Source organism: Andrena cerasifolii, chromosome 13, assembly GCF_050908995.1.
Source record: "Andrena cerasifolii isolate SP2316 chromosome 13, iyAndCera1_principal, whole genome shotgun sequence".
Classification (NCBI taxonomy): Eukaryota; Metazoa; Arthropoda; class Insecta; order Hymenoptera; family Andrenidae; genus Andrena; species Andrena cerasifolii.
Window position 1 is genome coordinate 3,475,581 of NC_135130.1, and position 16,369 is coordinate 3,491,949.

Consider the following 16,369-nt stretch of genomic DNA (forward strand, 5'->3'; position numbering starts at 1 on the left):
ATCGGCGAGGTTATGCAACGAAGGGTTAAGCTAGTAACGAATAAAGTCAAAGTAACTTTTATTCAGCCAATGCCTAACTCTGCTTCTAATACACCCTGTATTTCTCTAATCCCATCCGCCAAAATCGAGAAACGTGAAAACCAACCATTACAAGGTAAAAAAACTGGTGTAGAAATTACGCGACGCTCCTGTACGAATTACACGGAGCCTCGTCACAGTTGTAGGAAAGTCATTCTCGTTTCCGACCACAGAAAATTCGTCAACCGATTTCTCAATCCGCTGCCTGCCGCCAATTACAGCGTCTTACAGAACAAGGCTAGTTTTTGTCGTCGACACGACCCGTTTATAACAGTCAAAACCTATCGCCAGATCCGGGCCAAAAAACGACGCGTCGAATCACGTCGTCTCGTAATATCGTTCCGTTGTCTCTTACCCTAGAACATAGCGGGCCAGCAGACCCTTGGGCTTGATGTCGAGCAGGTTCTTGTTCTGCGTTCCAGGAGACACCTTTTTCCTGTTCCTGCGCTCTCGATTGAATCTAATGAATGATATTTCTTTGGCGTTTCGTGGCTCGTTCCTGTTTCACTGCGATCGATCACGGATCCAGGCATCGACGGTGCTCGGCCAGCCGGATGAACGAAACTGACGACTGTGCGCAGCACCGAAACGCGCCCGTTTGACGGGGGATAGATGCGATTAATTTGCGAACCTGGCGGGTTTCCTAATTCACTGGCGAAACAAGACGGCTTGTAGTAGTAAATAGGTTTATTTTTTGCCTTGCGGCCTCAAAATGGGGTTACATGTAACTTAACAAGTGTGTAAGTGTTTCTGGGACTGTGAACTGCACGTTGTGCGTTCGTTTTGACTTCTTCCTTCATCTTGGTCGTATTTTCTTCTCCTTTTTTCTAGAACCATGCGCATCCACTCCGCTCCTTCTGCATCTCCCTTTAGTATTCCTCTGATCGTTGGATTTTCTCTTTTCAACTCCTTACAGTGTTGTAACATGTGACCCAGCGTCTCTCTAGCCCCATTACATTGTCTGCATACTGTCTCTTTTTCTTCCTTCCAGTACTTGCTTCCCCGTTCCTCGGTCCCACATCTGAACCTTGCGATCATGCTTTGGTCTCTGCCTCTGTAGTTTCCGCCTAGGTAATTTGCTCTTTGGTTATCTCTGATTTCTGTGTAATGCGCGTTGTATCTGCCTACTAGTATTTTGTCGTGTTGCCATTGCACCTGCTCTGCCCTGTCTCTTTGCGCTAGTTCCTCCGCAAACTCTCTTCCTCTCCTTCTTTCTATTTCCATTTCTTGCATATCCATCATTTCTTGTCTGTAGTATGCGTAACAAGACGGCTTGTAATTGGACCAAGTTGTGCAGAAAGCTGCCTGCCAGAGTTGGGCATTAACTAAATAAAAAATTATTTAAATAACGGGTGAAATAAAAGTTTCTTTGACTTTAGATTATTTGACGAAGAAAGTTCATTTTTTTTGCTCGACGAACGTTTCAACTTCAGTGTCGAATATATTTTCCAACTTTAAGTTTAACTGAAACTTTAACTGTAATTATTTGTCGAATAAAGTTAACCCGGGTCAAATTTATTCGACACATGGGGAATAATTTTATTTACCTTTTATTCGTTATTCGAAATTTATTATAAGAAAAATTTTGCTCATCTTTCCTACTAGTTTTTTTATTTATGTATTAATTACGGGTAACAACCCTTTGGCACATTATAATGACATTGAATGACGTGAATAGAAGAAGATTAAGATTAAAATAACAAATACCAAAGAATATGACAGATTAATTGTTAAAGTAGAGTAGCTTTATTTCTAATGGGTATATTTTATTTCTTGTTATTGTTTTGCAATGTTTTTTAATGGATTATTTAATAGTGAGTGGTAAAATTATCATTTTAAATTGTCTGTAGTTTTTGTTTTTAAGCCTAAACTGGAACTATGGCTTGGTAGTTTTAATAATTGTATAATGTAAGAGTTGTTCTATGGTTTGGTAGTTTTTTGCAAAATAAAGATCACAAAATTATGGGATACGTATTTTGTTAAATTAATTCTTTGTCATTTTGAGAATTGGTACTTGGTAGGTTTCTGCAGAACTTGGCCTAATTAATCATCCAATCGTTAAGTATTCTGGGCAGGAACGAGTTGTCTACTGTGCGTTCCATATAAGAGCGTACCAGCGCCCCTACCGATTTGCGACCGTTCTGCGCAGCTCCCAGGGATCTGACACACGCGATTGGTCGCAGCACTGTCGCGATTGGTCGCAGCACTTTCCCTGCCGGTTTACTACCAATCAACAGTGTATCCCTGCGCGAAACGAGTACGCTCTAATGTGGAACGCAGTGCAGTGTTTTTATGAGTGTAATTAGAATTTGCAGTAACAGATAAATTACTGTTTTCTGGCTTTTTAAGGAAACGAACGTAACGTGAGATTGAATCACTTGGACCTGGCTGCACTGATTCGACAGCAGTAGATGGTAGATAATGATTCATCGGGAGATTATGATTGCCGTGTATGAGACTTTGAGTCTCAGCTTTGTTATCACATTCCGGTATAATCACTTTGACGTAGACTAATTGCATAGATTGCGTAGATTAATTGCAAGTTAAGTTACCGGTTTGGATGAGTTCGACAAATGGACTCTGTAGGAAACATATTGAAAATTGAGATTGACGAGTAAATATTGTTAAAAGATTATACATGAGATTGCCCATTTTTTGTACATTTATTTGTATTTTTATTTTGCTACATTTATACGTGAGATTCTGCGCATTTAGAGTGTAGAGTGAATTTAGTTAATTAAAATTAATTAAGTTCGTCAAATTTAGTTCCGTAAAATTTACAAAGAATCATAGGTAAAATCGCACTGTAAGACAGTAGATAAAAAGGAAAAGTTGGAATAAGCTAAAAGGAAAGGAACTAAAATAAGAGGCTTGCGCGAATAACTTTTTTTAGAGAATTGTAAATGTGTTCATAACTTTCAAGCTTAAATGGAAATTAAAGTGTAACGCGTTTTACAACACCGGTGCGGATATACCTGGAAATATTAAAAGAAAGAATTTGCGAAACTGGAAACGAGTTTTTACTCCCCAAGAACTTGACAGCAACTATTTATTGTCAATCATCTACAATTACATTCTTTATAGTAAGGGGACCCAATAACAAATTAATAATTTTCATAATAATGTTTTACTAAATTCTAAATTTATCTTTTGTCACAGGAGCTAAAATTTTTCTGACTTCTTGAGATTTTCTTGAAACATCTCATCGTCCCACACCCATATACTATAGTTTGGGATTGATGGATTAGGTTATAAATTAAAATTAATTTATAAATTAAAATTAATTTATAAATTAAAATTAATTTATAAATTAAAATTAATTTATAAATTAAAATTAATTTATAAATTAAAATTAATTTTTTAAATTAAAATTAATTTATAAATTAAAATTAATTTATAAATTAAAATTAATTTATAAATTAAAGTGTGTTTTGAATGAAAGTATAAGCTACATTTTTTCCAATGACAACGAACGAAAGTTAATTCTGTTATTAACATTGCTGACAATTAGTAGCTATCTGGTCAATAACAATTCCCTGAAGTAGCCCCATCCACAATTAATTTATTTAAAAAAAAAATAGCGAAGAGATGGAATTACACTTTCCCTTCGTTAAATTAGAGATTAAGTAACTTGTCACTATTAAAAGAATTGGCATCACATTTTCCCTTGGGAACATTTATAAACGTAAAAAAAATTTGGATCATTTTGTTTTGGAAGAAAATTTTGTTCACGTTATTATCTTTTTCGCGAAAGAAAAGTGTGTTTCTTTTACAAAGGCATATATTTTATTTGTGCGACGTGTATTAGCAGATTGTTCAATTTTCAAAGTTTATGTAATAATTTTAGTTCCTTTATAAATTATGCGAAATTCAGTTTAACTCTACAAACATAATAATTTCAAATGCCTTTGTATTTTTAAATAGAAAAACAAGAAATTAGATTGGCAAAAACACAAGTACCTCGAAAGTTCTTTTGCTGTAACTTTAAAGTGATTCAATAGTTTTTCCACCACGGCGAAAATTTGCATCGTAAAGCGGTATGTGTACAGAGGTTCGAGGGATCGCTGGAAATTTCAATTTTGCAATTCCTTTCAAGCAAAAAGTTAAGAAACAACGTTGCCTCAACGCCCCTACCTAATGCTAATTTATACCCCGCGGATTCATTGCATACTTCATCCTTTAGAACAAAATCATTGCATCTAACGGTGCGTTTAGACCAAACGAATGAATGCTGGTTCGTCCCCCTCGAAATTTAAGTCTAAAGGAGCATTCTTTTATGCTTATTCGTTTATTCTGTCAAAGTGGGGAGCAAACGAGGATTCGTCCTTTTGATATAACTAAACGCGCCGTAAAAATTGAGCAAACGAACCTCGAAACGTGTGGCCATTGCAGTGCCACGTTCATCGCTATCCATTCATTACTTTATTCACTTTACCATTTGTGGTCTTAGAGATTAGAAAATTTTGTAATCTTGGAGATAAAAAATTTTTTTTAGACACGTAGTAAAGTTTTAATTATTACAGCCGATTTATGAAACAAGTTAGCATTTGTAGAACGCTGACAGCTTTATACAGGCTGTCCCATTAACTCGGTTACAAGGATTTCTCATTAATGCTTTTATGATGATGATGTAACTGCATTAAAATCGTACAGAGTCGTTTTGTTTCATGTGGTAGAATTAATTTCAAATTCCTCATGGAGGATAAAAGGTGTGGTGATTTTAGATCCTCGAGTGGAATTGTTAATTAGTTTCTAAATTAAAAAGAAATGTTATTGAAAACTAGGCAGGATCAGGAGAAACAGAACGTGAGAGAGTAAGGAGATGGTGATCGTCTATGGTCAGACGAACTTTCTGAACCAATATGACTGGAACTGTGTGCGCATTACGGTGGAGCGATACTATATAGGCGACAGTTTATATTTGAATCTTCAGTTGGCCTGGGTGCGGGATAGTTGTTTTTTGATTAACCAAACACAACTGTGACAAAATTTTGGAAAAATATTAATGTTTGTAGGTTCCTTTTCCTCTTAAAAATGTAAATAATAAGATTCGCATTGTGAATTTTTATATTTTTAAGAAAAAAAGGAACCTGCAAACATTAATATTTTTCCATGATAGTTGTCTTTTGATTAACCAAACACAACTGTGACAAAATTTTGCAAAAATATTAATGTTTGCAGGTTTCTTTTTCTCCTAAAAATGTAAAAATTCACAATGTGAATCTTATTTTTTACATTTTGAAAATTTAAATTTGAATTTTCAGTTGGCCTGGGTGCGGGATAGTTGTCTTTGGTCATCCAAACACAAGTGGAAAAAAAATTGGAAAAATATTTATGTCTGCAGGTTCCTTTTTCTCTTAAAAATGTAAATAATAAGATTCACATTGTGAATTTTTTTATTTTTAAGAAAAAAAGGAACCTGCAAACATTAATATTTTTCCATGATAGTGGTCTTTTGATTAACCAAACACACTGTAACAAAATTTTGGAAAAATATTAATGTTTGTAGGTTCCTTTTCCTCTTAAAAATGTAAATAATAAGATTCACATTGTGAATTTTTACTATTTTAAGAAAAAAAGGAATCTGCAAACATTAATATTTTTCCAAAATTTTGTTACAGTTGTGTTTGGTTGATCAAAAGACAACTATCCCAGACCCAGGCCAACTGAAAATTCAAATTTAAATTTAAAAAATTCACAATGTAAATGTTATTTTTTACATTATTAAGAGAAAAAGGAACCTGCAGACATGAATATTTTTCCAAAATTTGTTTACAGTTCTGTTTGGTTAATCAAAGGACAACTATCCTGCACCCAGACCAACTGTAAATTCAAATTTAAATTTACGTTTATATAGTATCACTCCGCCCTAATGCGTATGCACCTTTGCACATACGCATTATTTTAGAAATTGTTTCGAGTGAAAGTTAATCCCCATAAAAAAACTTCAAAATATCAAATAAATCACAAAAAATAAAAGATAATAATAATTACAAAATAAAAAAAAAGATGTGAAATCAAAATGAGCTGCAAGTACATAAAGGTGTTTTCAGTCAAATACTTGGCGTGGCGAGGCAAGGTATTCTCAGATCATCAATACCCACACCTTCCCTCTCGCAGGCTTTCAGATAATTTTAGAAATTGTTTCGAGTGAAAGTTAATCCAGCTGATAGGAGCTATAAAATTATTCCGTCTTACGGGACAAAAGCGGGCTAATTCGGTCGCCGTTTACGACCGGCAATTGCTTGACTTATGAAGCGTTCGTGGAAAAAATTTTTAAAAAGCCACTCAGAAACGTGCCGTCCTTAGGATTTAAACGTTCTTTACTCTGACAAGAGAAGATCCCCAAGCCGGAAACTCAAAAAATTGTGAAACTTTGAGGGTATGTAAAGAATATATAGGTATGTATTACGCAAATTTCTTTGCTGCCCAAATTCACTCCAAGGGGGTGAAATTGACCAGTGAATTTTCCGATTTTGTGTTATAACTCGCGAACAATACGAGACATATAAAAATCATGTAAACATTTTATACTGTCTAGATGAATCATTCGACTTTCTTTGGAGCAGAAAATATTATCCGAATGCAACAACCTTCATTTTCCGAGACAATTTGTTTTTATCTGTTATGATTGTACCTATATCGAACACTTTGATTTCTAGCTATGCACTGCCTCCTTCAAACTCTAATAACTTTGTCAATTCCTCGAATCTCGACTTAATATTTTACTAGGATGTTTTTAAGATATAAACTGTAAGAAAATACAAAAAAATTATACGCTGAGTTTCTCAAATACTGACCCTCAAAGTCATTTTTTTTATTAAGTATTTTTAGCCCTGACAAGTCCTTAACAATAGAACTACCGACAATTAATGTATACCTATTTCTATCAGACCAGTCAAAATGACTGGTTATTTATAAAATACATTATGTAAGGAAAATAAACCTTCAAATATATATTTTTTAATTTTTTAAATTTTGGTAAATTTATTACCAAATATAAAACCAGTCAGTTTGACTGATTTGCTAGTTCTCATGTTAAGCAAACTTTCCAAAATTAGCATACACATTTAATATGTTGGTATATATAAACTAAGTAGCTGCTTGCAATGCATTAACAAGTATAAAAGTAAAAATCTCAGTCCTTGGTTTTAAAAATAAAATATTTTCTACATCTCAGATTAATTAGACATCTCGATGGCTCATTACACAAAGTATTGTGTGTCCACTTTTTGTGAAATTTGATTTTCCATATGCAAAAAATAGTTCTTGACTCATTCTTTATGCTGTATAAAAATCACATATGTATCCACTTTATAAATTTGTCGAAAATAATATTTTTGTTGACTGTATGCCCTGGAATCTAAAAGTGGACATACAATATTTGCCATCGAACTATCGTATAAGAACACCATCATCTTCGTTCCCTGTTGCTTATACGTGCTCCCCAAGTTTGCTCCACCAACGATGATAGGTGTTAATCGTGTAAACTTCAAAAGTGTGGGAGCAGCTTGTGCAACTGCACGGTTGTAGAGAACGCGCCTGACACAACTGTTGCGTTTCCAATTAGCGCGTGAAAACACGTGCCAAACTTCCTCGCGAGACAACGACTGAAGAAAGTGCTAGGGAAAATCTCCCTCGTTCTTGTGCGAATTGTTAAACTGATTACGCCACGTTCCGTTATTCACAGCCACTGCGGAATTATAAATCGATGTGCATCGCCAGTTTATTGGCTCATAAAGAAAGCTCGATTATACAGGGTGTGTCTGAATTGTAGGTGTTAATTATACTGGATAACAAACTTGGAAACAGAATTAAAAAAATTCTTGGAGCCTTTTCATGCGACACACTTTCGCTGCACGAAGCTGGTATTTTGCACATATTGATATTAGGGTGGCCCTTATTTTCAAACGGCGATTTTTTTTTGCTCTCACCCTGTAATATGGTTCCATTTCATACAAAAATAGTCCCTGAAAAAGATTCTTGCAATCGGACAACAGGAAAGGGTGCCGAGCAGCCCTTAAAGTTTGGAATTCATCAATGTTTTGAATTTGAAGAATTTCTCAAAAATGGTAAGCCCTATCGAGATTTTGTTCAAATAATATTAAAAGAGCATACAATTTTCTACAATTACTGTGTATATAAATTTTTCGTGCTTCCAACCATTTTTTAGATAACAGCGTTTGAATACAGCAATTCTCGCGCCCCACCTGTACGGCGTGACGTAGTGTCTATCGTAGTGCGGACTTCTCTATATTCAAACGCTATTTTCTAAGAAATGGTTGGAAGCACGAAAAAAATTATATATAGAGTAATTGTAGAAAATTGAATGGTCTTTTAATATCATTTGAACAAAATTTCGATTGGCCTTACCATTTTTGAGAAATTCTTCAAATTCAAACCATTGATGAGTTCTAAACTTTAAGGGCTGCTCGGCACCCTTTACTTTTGCCCGATTGCAGGAATCTTTTTCAGGGACTATTTTTTATCAAATGGCATCTAGGAGGTGAGAGCAAAGAAATGTAAAAAAAAAATCGACACGTATAAATAAAGGCCACCCTAATTAACATAATAATAACTTTATGCCTTTTTCGTTTTTCTACGAGTGGTATCTCTGCCAAATGAATATGTCTGAAATATCAATTGTAATCAGCAAAAGTGTCTTGTGTGAATAGCTCTTAACAAATAGTATGAATATGTAATTTATTTGTGTTTGAAGTGTTCAGGCTTTAAACACAAAATTCTTTTAGAAACAAAAATTAATACAAGAACTACAATTACAGATACTACAGATACAAAAAGAGTTATGGCTGCATTGTTTGTTTAAAACATCCATGATTATTTTAATGGAATCCCTGATTACTAAAAATCTAAATAAAACAAATTCGCAACAGGGTGCATTCCTATCGTTTCCCCAATTATCCACACATTGAATTTTCTAAAAAGCAAATGGCTTGCAACCCAAATTACCAAATGTCTGCGACATAATTAGTTCGCATATCTACATTTACAGAACTATTTTTTCTAAGTTCTCTTAACCAATTGAATTCGCACCACCCTTTTTAAAACCCCCAGTATAGAATTGTGAAGATGCACTCTGAATTATGTGGGAGGGTCCAGACAAAAGAACGAGTTCCTTGCTAATGAATTTTAGTGCAAATTTTTTAAGTGAAGACACGATGATGAAGGTACATCGACAATGGCTTCATTTTAAACGCTTATCAAGATATGGACGTCTTAATATCCGTATCATAAGGAATCTTATCCATTGGGAAAATCTATTCATTCAATTGTTTAGCCACCGTTACACTCTTTAGTACCTAACAAGTATACTTAATGCAACTTTGTGGGTTTATAGAGTGACTCAAGACAAGAAGATTCGTGCCCTATCGCGCTTTAAGGTTGTGAAACCTAACCTCAAAGTCAAATAGGCCCTCCAACTTTTTCGCGTGTAACTCCTAAAGTATTAGAGACAGAATAAAATGTTTCAAACAAAAGTTTAATGGTACAATAAGGGCTGCAAACTTGCGTTAACAGAATTTTGAAAATAGTTTTAAAAAAAAAATTACCCGCCGAAAATTTTTTTTTCCAAAATTTTGTTAACGCCAGTTTTCAGCGATAAGTACACCATTAAACTTTTGTTTGAAACATTTTTTTCTGTCCTGTCTACTTTAGGAGTTAAACGCGAAAAAGTGGGAGGGCCTGTTTGACTTTGAGGTTAGGTTTCACATCTTTAAAGAGCGAGTGGGCACGAATGAAACATGCTATTATTCTTGTCTTTAGGCACTCTATAAATCCACAGAGTAGACATGGTATTTGCTGATTACCCGCACAATGTCAATTTTTACACCAACAATTTATATTATTATTGGAAAATGTGTTTCTTTTACAAATAGATTAAACGTAATTTAAATCTCTTAGATTTCTGAGTTTGCAGTGTACGGTAGTAGCTAAATTAAATACGAGTGGAAAATTGATAGCGCATAGTTTTGTGGTATTAGAAAATACAGAATTCGGTGGAAAGATAATTGGTAATATTCATTTGCATCGCGTTCCTACAATACTCTCAAATAAATAAAACTGCAGTCATAAATGGCAATATCAGTTCCTCCAGCTCTGATTTTAATTTTAAACCGCTTCAAGTTTATTAATTAATTTCACACAAAAGACTTTTGCATTTCAGACCAAATCAATCAGTTTTTGCACTTTGATGTCCCGGATTTCGATCAAATTCAAATATAATGTAGCTCATGTAAAACTAGGGGAAGTTTAAGTCATCTTTCCGAAATTATATATTTTTTCTTCAATTAAAAAATTAAACATAATCCTTCATCAAATATTTCCAAAATTTTCAATCTCACTAATTTTTCTACATTCAGGTGAAAATCTTTCAATAAGAATTTTTTAAAAAAGTGGTATGTAAAGAAGATTCAGAAAGCTCGACTATAATCTTAAAATTCATTACGTCATGCAGTATCTTCACACATTCATTAAACCTTTTCAACTCACCATATGTTTTTAAAGACTTACTGTTTTTTTTATATATCATGGTTTGTTTTGTTCCTCTTACAATCCCTTCAACCAACAATCCAACTGACGAAAAACTAACTGTGACACAGGAATTGCAAAAACAGTCATAAATCAGTTTAACGGATGTAATCATTGGGCAAAAAGTAGGTATCATGATTCGCTGAAACTTTGAGTTACGTTTCAGATGATCCATACGAGCATATGCGATAATTCGATGATAAATCAAACAAGCATTATCATTTCTTGCCATCATCATAATCAGTTTAATATTTCTCGCCGCGTTTGGTCATTTTTATGCGTGACGCGTATTTTATTTTCGCTCCGATGATACCCCAGTAGCACAAAATATTGAATACACATACATCCAATATTGAAACGAGGTTCAATCTCTTTTTAATATTTAAATATACATACAATATTTATTCTAGATTAAGAAGCAAATATTTTTTCCAAATATACTGGAAATATTCATTTTAAATTAGAAAAAAATATTTTTGTCCAAATATAAATAAAATATTTATTTAATATTAGAAACAAAATATTTTTTCCCGAATGTTCGGGAAATATTCAATATATATTATGAAATTTTTTTTCAAATATGAACATTTATTTCACATTTTCTTAATATTTATTTTACATTTCCTAAATATTTAGTTCACATTTCCTGAATATTTAATTCACATTTTCTGAATATTTATTTCTCATTTTTTAAATATTAATTTTACATTTCCGAAATATTTATTTCATATATTCTGAATATTTACTTTACATTTTTTAAATATATATTTTACATTTCCTGAATATTTATTTTGGAATTGTGAATATCATTTTCACATTTCCAGAATATTTGCTTTATATTTTCTGAATATTACTTTTATATTCCACGAATATTTAGTTCATATTTTCTAAACATTTATTTCACATTTTCAGTATGTGTATATATTATTTAGAATCAACATTTTTTTCATATTAAAAAGTGTGGCTAAAAAAATATTATTTTAATATTTGGAAAAAATATTTAACCAATATTTTGTGCTACTAGGATAGCTTCCCATTTTACCTTATCACTGCGCCCAGCATCTCTTCTTATTGCCTTACTATTTTGTCACGCCCCCGGTAAAAATCTGCAAAACGATTCGCATGATCGAATAATTTTTCGCCAAATTCGTCGAAATGAATGTGGGGATAAGCCGGATCTTGATACAAATGGCTTTGTTACGATTAGCTTGTCGGTTTAGCTTCGGCTATACATCAATCAAAAGTGAAATTCTTTAAAATAGTGTACTTATAAAAAATTCATCGAATTCATTGCGAACGTGGAACACGTTTTGCTGTAGGCTAATATAGCTAAAATCATCTAGGGGGGAATTATTCTGGGTAGTTTCATACTAAATAGTCCGCACGAACTGCCTGAGGCTACTTTCGTCTTTTTCGGAGATGTCGGAGTTATTCGAGCTGCAGAAAAATTGCTCGCAGCAGGAGGTCCTTTCTTTCATAGCCACGTGTAACCTTCTTCAAGTGTATCGAATTATTTAAGAGGCGAAAAAGTTCGATCAGTCGCGGATAGGCGCATTTCGCTCCTCGCGAAATAATCCAGGAGATCTTATCGCTTTCTTCGAGAGTTTCGAAATGATTTAATATGCCATGTGTCAGAATAGTGAAACGTTTGTTTTCGAAGGGAAAGTGACGGTCGAAAAATCGTTGGTGCAAACTTTCCGCAATGATGTCAAAAAAATTATTATAATATAATTGAATTTTACAGGTAAAAGTTTTGCATTCAAATTTTGTTACTAAAAATTTTATTTTGCATAGTTGAGAATTTTGTAATGAAACATTTGATAAATAAGAATTTTGTGATGAAAAATTTGATAATTTAGAAATTTGTAATAAAAAATTGGATAATTTGAAATTTTTTAATTAAAATGTCCATAATTTAGGATTTTGTTATTAAGAATTTGGTAATTTCCTAATTTTGAATTAAAAATTTCCTAATTTAGAATTTTCTAATCAGAAATTTCTTAATTTAGAATTTCGTAATTAAAAAGTTTTGTAATTAGAAATTTCCTAATTTGAATTTTTTAAATTAAAATTTTCCTAATTTAATGTTTTGTAATTAAAAATTGTCCAATTTAGAATTTTGTAATTAAAAATTTCACGATTTAGAATTTTGTAATTCAAAATTTTACGATTTAGAATTCTGTAATTAAAAATTTCACGATTTAGAATTATCTAATTAAAAATTTCACGATTTAGAATTTTCTAATAAAAAATTTCACGATTTAGAATTTTACGTTGAAAAGTTTTATGACCTACAATTTTATGATTAAGAATTTTTCATTCTTTACATCTCCACCTTGTAATTAATCATCTTGCAATGTAGAAAATTAAAAATTATTTATGCACCAAGCCATAGATTTCAGCGTTCAATAGGTAATACTGTAAGTTTTGGGTATCGAAAATGAATGGGTTAAATAGTTCCTTGTGTCGCGTTACAACAAACACTTTAATTTGGAGCCGCGTAGGTGCATGCGACTTTGTTAGATACGCAGCTGATTGTTCACGTCTGCGTGCACGCGGGGGTTATCGAAAAAAGTTTGCGGCATGCAACCGGAAGGCGCTCGCGGGCTGTTGCACGTTGCACAGGAGTTTCTCGTGCATCGTTAGTGTAAAATCGCCGCGCACGTAATTCCGTGCTGGAGAAATATCTATTGCGAAAATGAGAGCACAATGTCAACCTAAGCTTTCGATTTATGGGACCGTATACGCTTAAGAGGCACTTACTCGCAACCCCTTGACTTAAATCCACGCGACAGCTAATCTTGCAGCTAAAGGTGTTGAACATTCTGGGAACTCATGTTTAATTTAATGTTTTACTCTTTTAACCCTGGTAATCAGTTACATCATTTAAAGAATGGTGAATGTGTGTTGAATTTTAATACTCCGCGGAATTCTAGGTATAAACAATTTCTTGCTCGATTACGTAACGCTGAAGGAGGATGGTAATTTCGGTGATGAAGCAAACAGTTTTTAGTTTTAAGGAATTTTGCTATACCTTCGAATGAACTTTTTGTAAAGATTGTTAGTCAGTTGAAACAGTTATTCGCCTTTAGTAGAAATTTTGCTTATCCTGATTGTTTATGAAGAACCTAATTATGGTTCAGCAATTGGGAAATTTTATTTTTCTAGCTAAAGAATTGTGTATGTATTTAGCGAAGCTGTATAATAATTGGCAAATTTTTTGCCAAGTAAATAATTCAATTCTCGAATTGGGATGCAAATGACTTCTGCTTTGAAGTCTCAGCAATTATTGAAAATATTTGCAGAATGGTTATAGGTTTCTTTTAGTTTGTTAGAATAATTTTTTTGCATATAGTCCCTATTTTTATATTCTGCAGTCATTAAACTCTAATCTGATTAATCACTCACGTTACATACACCCCTAGTAGCACAAAATATTGGATAAATATTTTTTCCAATTGCTGAAAAAATATTTTTTTGGCCACACTTTTTAATATGACATAAATGTTGATTCCAAATATTATGTACATACATACTGAAAATGTGAAATGAATGTTTTGAAAATATGAACTAAATATTCGTGGAATATAAAAGAAATATTCAGGAAATATAAAGCAAATATTCTGGAAATGTGAAAAAAATATTCAGAGTTCCAAAATAAATATTCAGGAAATGTAAAATTAGTATTTAAAAATGTAAAGTAAATATTCAGAAAATGTGAAATAAATGTTTACTTTATATTTGAAAAAAAAAATTCATAATATAAAATGAATATTTCCCGAACATTTGAAAAAAATATATTATTTCTAATATTAAATAAATATTTTTTTTATATTTGGACAAAAATATATTTTTTTAATATAAAATGAATATTTCCAGTATAATTGGAAAAAATATTTGCTTCTTAATCTAGAATAAATATTGTATGTATATTTAAATATGAAAAAGAGATTGAACCTCTTTTTAATATTGGATGTATGTGTATTCAATATTTTGTACTACTAGGGACTAGTTTTTAGAAAAATTTGAATATAGCAATAACAACCATATATCTTCTGAACTTTTTATTCCATTTTTTTTTAAACATGAAGCACATGCTGTGTGTGCATGGTTCACTTTCTTATATCCTGAGTTATTATCTTAGGCCACTCTTTTTTCTCATACAACAAATAATGGGGCTTCAAGTTCTCTACTGAATCAAATATTTAATAAAGCATAGTATCGTTCACGTTAACACTTCAATCTTCAAATGACTGTTGTCTTCAAAACTGCTTAATTAGCGTTACGTAAGCGAGGAACATTGTAAAAATAATGATACCAATTTTCCACTGTGATTCAGCTACTTGAAAATTATTCATAACTGCTGCAATTGATACTTAACCTTGACATATTACACGGTTTACACCTTGAATCTTCATCATATTACGTCTAGCAACGTTCCCACGTTAAAAACTTTCACGTAATTAACTCGATTATCGCGTTTCTGAACCAACATTGTTTCACCGGACAATTAAAGAATAAAACAAAACTCTGTCATTCATAATTGAATCTAAAAAAAATAATAAGAATAAAATACTAACTTCACGAAATATTAAATGTCTAGATTAAACGAAACATGAAATGAAACATGAATATTTACTGTTAAATTAGAATTTAAAATTTTGTTGAGGGTTTTGTACTCTGTAACAGATGTAATTTTCAATTAAAGGGGCAGTTTATGCGTTTCAGTTTGCAAATTTTTGTTTCTTTATTCGATGTTCCTGTGAAACAGATTTATAACCCATTATTTCGCAGACACCTTATATATACTCTTTACGCCGGTTCTTGCGCACTTTGATCAATTTTGCAGACCGAAACTCTAGCGTAAAGTTATGTGATATAACTATTTATTAGTACATACTCTGAAACATAGAACAACGTGCAAAATGCATCATGAACAGCCACGTAACCCTAAGGTGCATTTCTCTTAAATCTAGGATGTAAGAAATGAAAACCACGCGTTTTTACAGATGCCGGCGCGATTTACCGATTACGCAGCGAGAAAATAAGGTTTCATGGAGGAACATGAAAATAAAAAACTTTTAAATCTCGAAGCGGTGAAAACGCCGGAGAAACAGGGGTGGCGCCATCTTGCGTTTCTCCTGTCATTTTAATTGCTACGTTTCACGGTTTACAGTAGTTTGCACAATTCCCAGGGTTGCAACTGGTGGGTTGGAAAGGAGGCAGGCGTGAAAGAACGCGAAACCTTGAATTTTTCGCAACTATTTGAAAAAAATTGCTTATAAATATAAAGAATACATTACGCGCTCCTTCGAAGCTTATGTTTTTATTCATCGCGCTGAGAAAAAAGCCCCTCAGATTTGGCGTTGGAGTCTGTTGAAACTCTGTCAGCACGATTGTCTGCTGTATTCAATCTATGTAATTCGCTTTTTAATCGCGAATGTTGAAAAACGTAATGGACTCAATTTCTGTTCCGCGGTTCGTGCAATTATTTCTACAAGCACTGTCGACATTTAATCGACATTCGATGCAATTTGCTTTGCTTGAAATTGGCTATTAAATTGCTTCGAGGAGAAATAAGGGAAAATGTAAAGAAAATTATTAAATATTTTATTACCAATGTTGATTATACAGGGTCGTAATTAAAACGGTATATTGTCACAAAAGTGCGCTGAACAAAGAATTTTAAGCACACTAGCTGACCCGTTGCCCGGTTTCATTCGGGAATTATTTATGATGCTTT

At 32.8% G+C, this 16,369-nt stretch overlaps 1 protein-coding gene across 2 annotated transcripts in view; it reads left to right on the forward strand.

Moving 5' to 3' along the window:
• Nucleotides 1-16,369, forward strand: part of LOC143375977 (peroxidase) — a 65,316-nt gene that overhangs the window by 10,841 nt on the left and 38,106 nt on the right. The window lies entirely within an intron of this gene.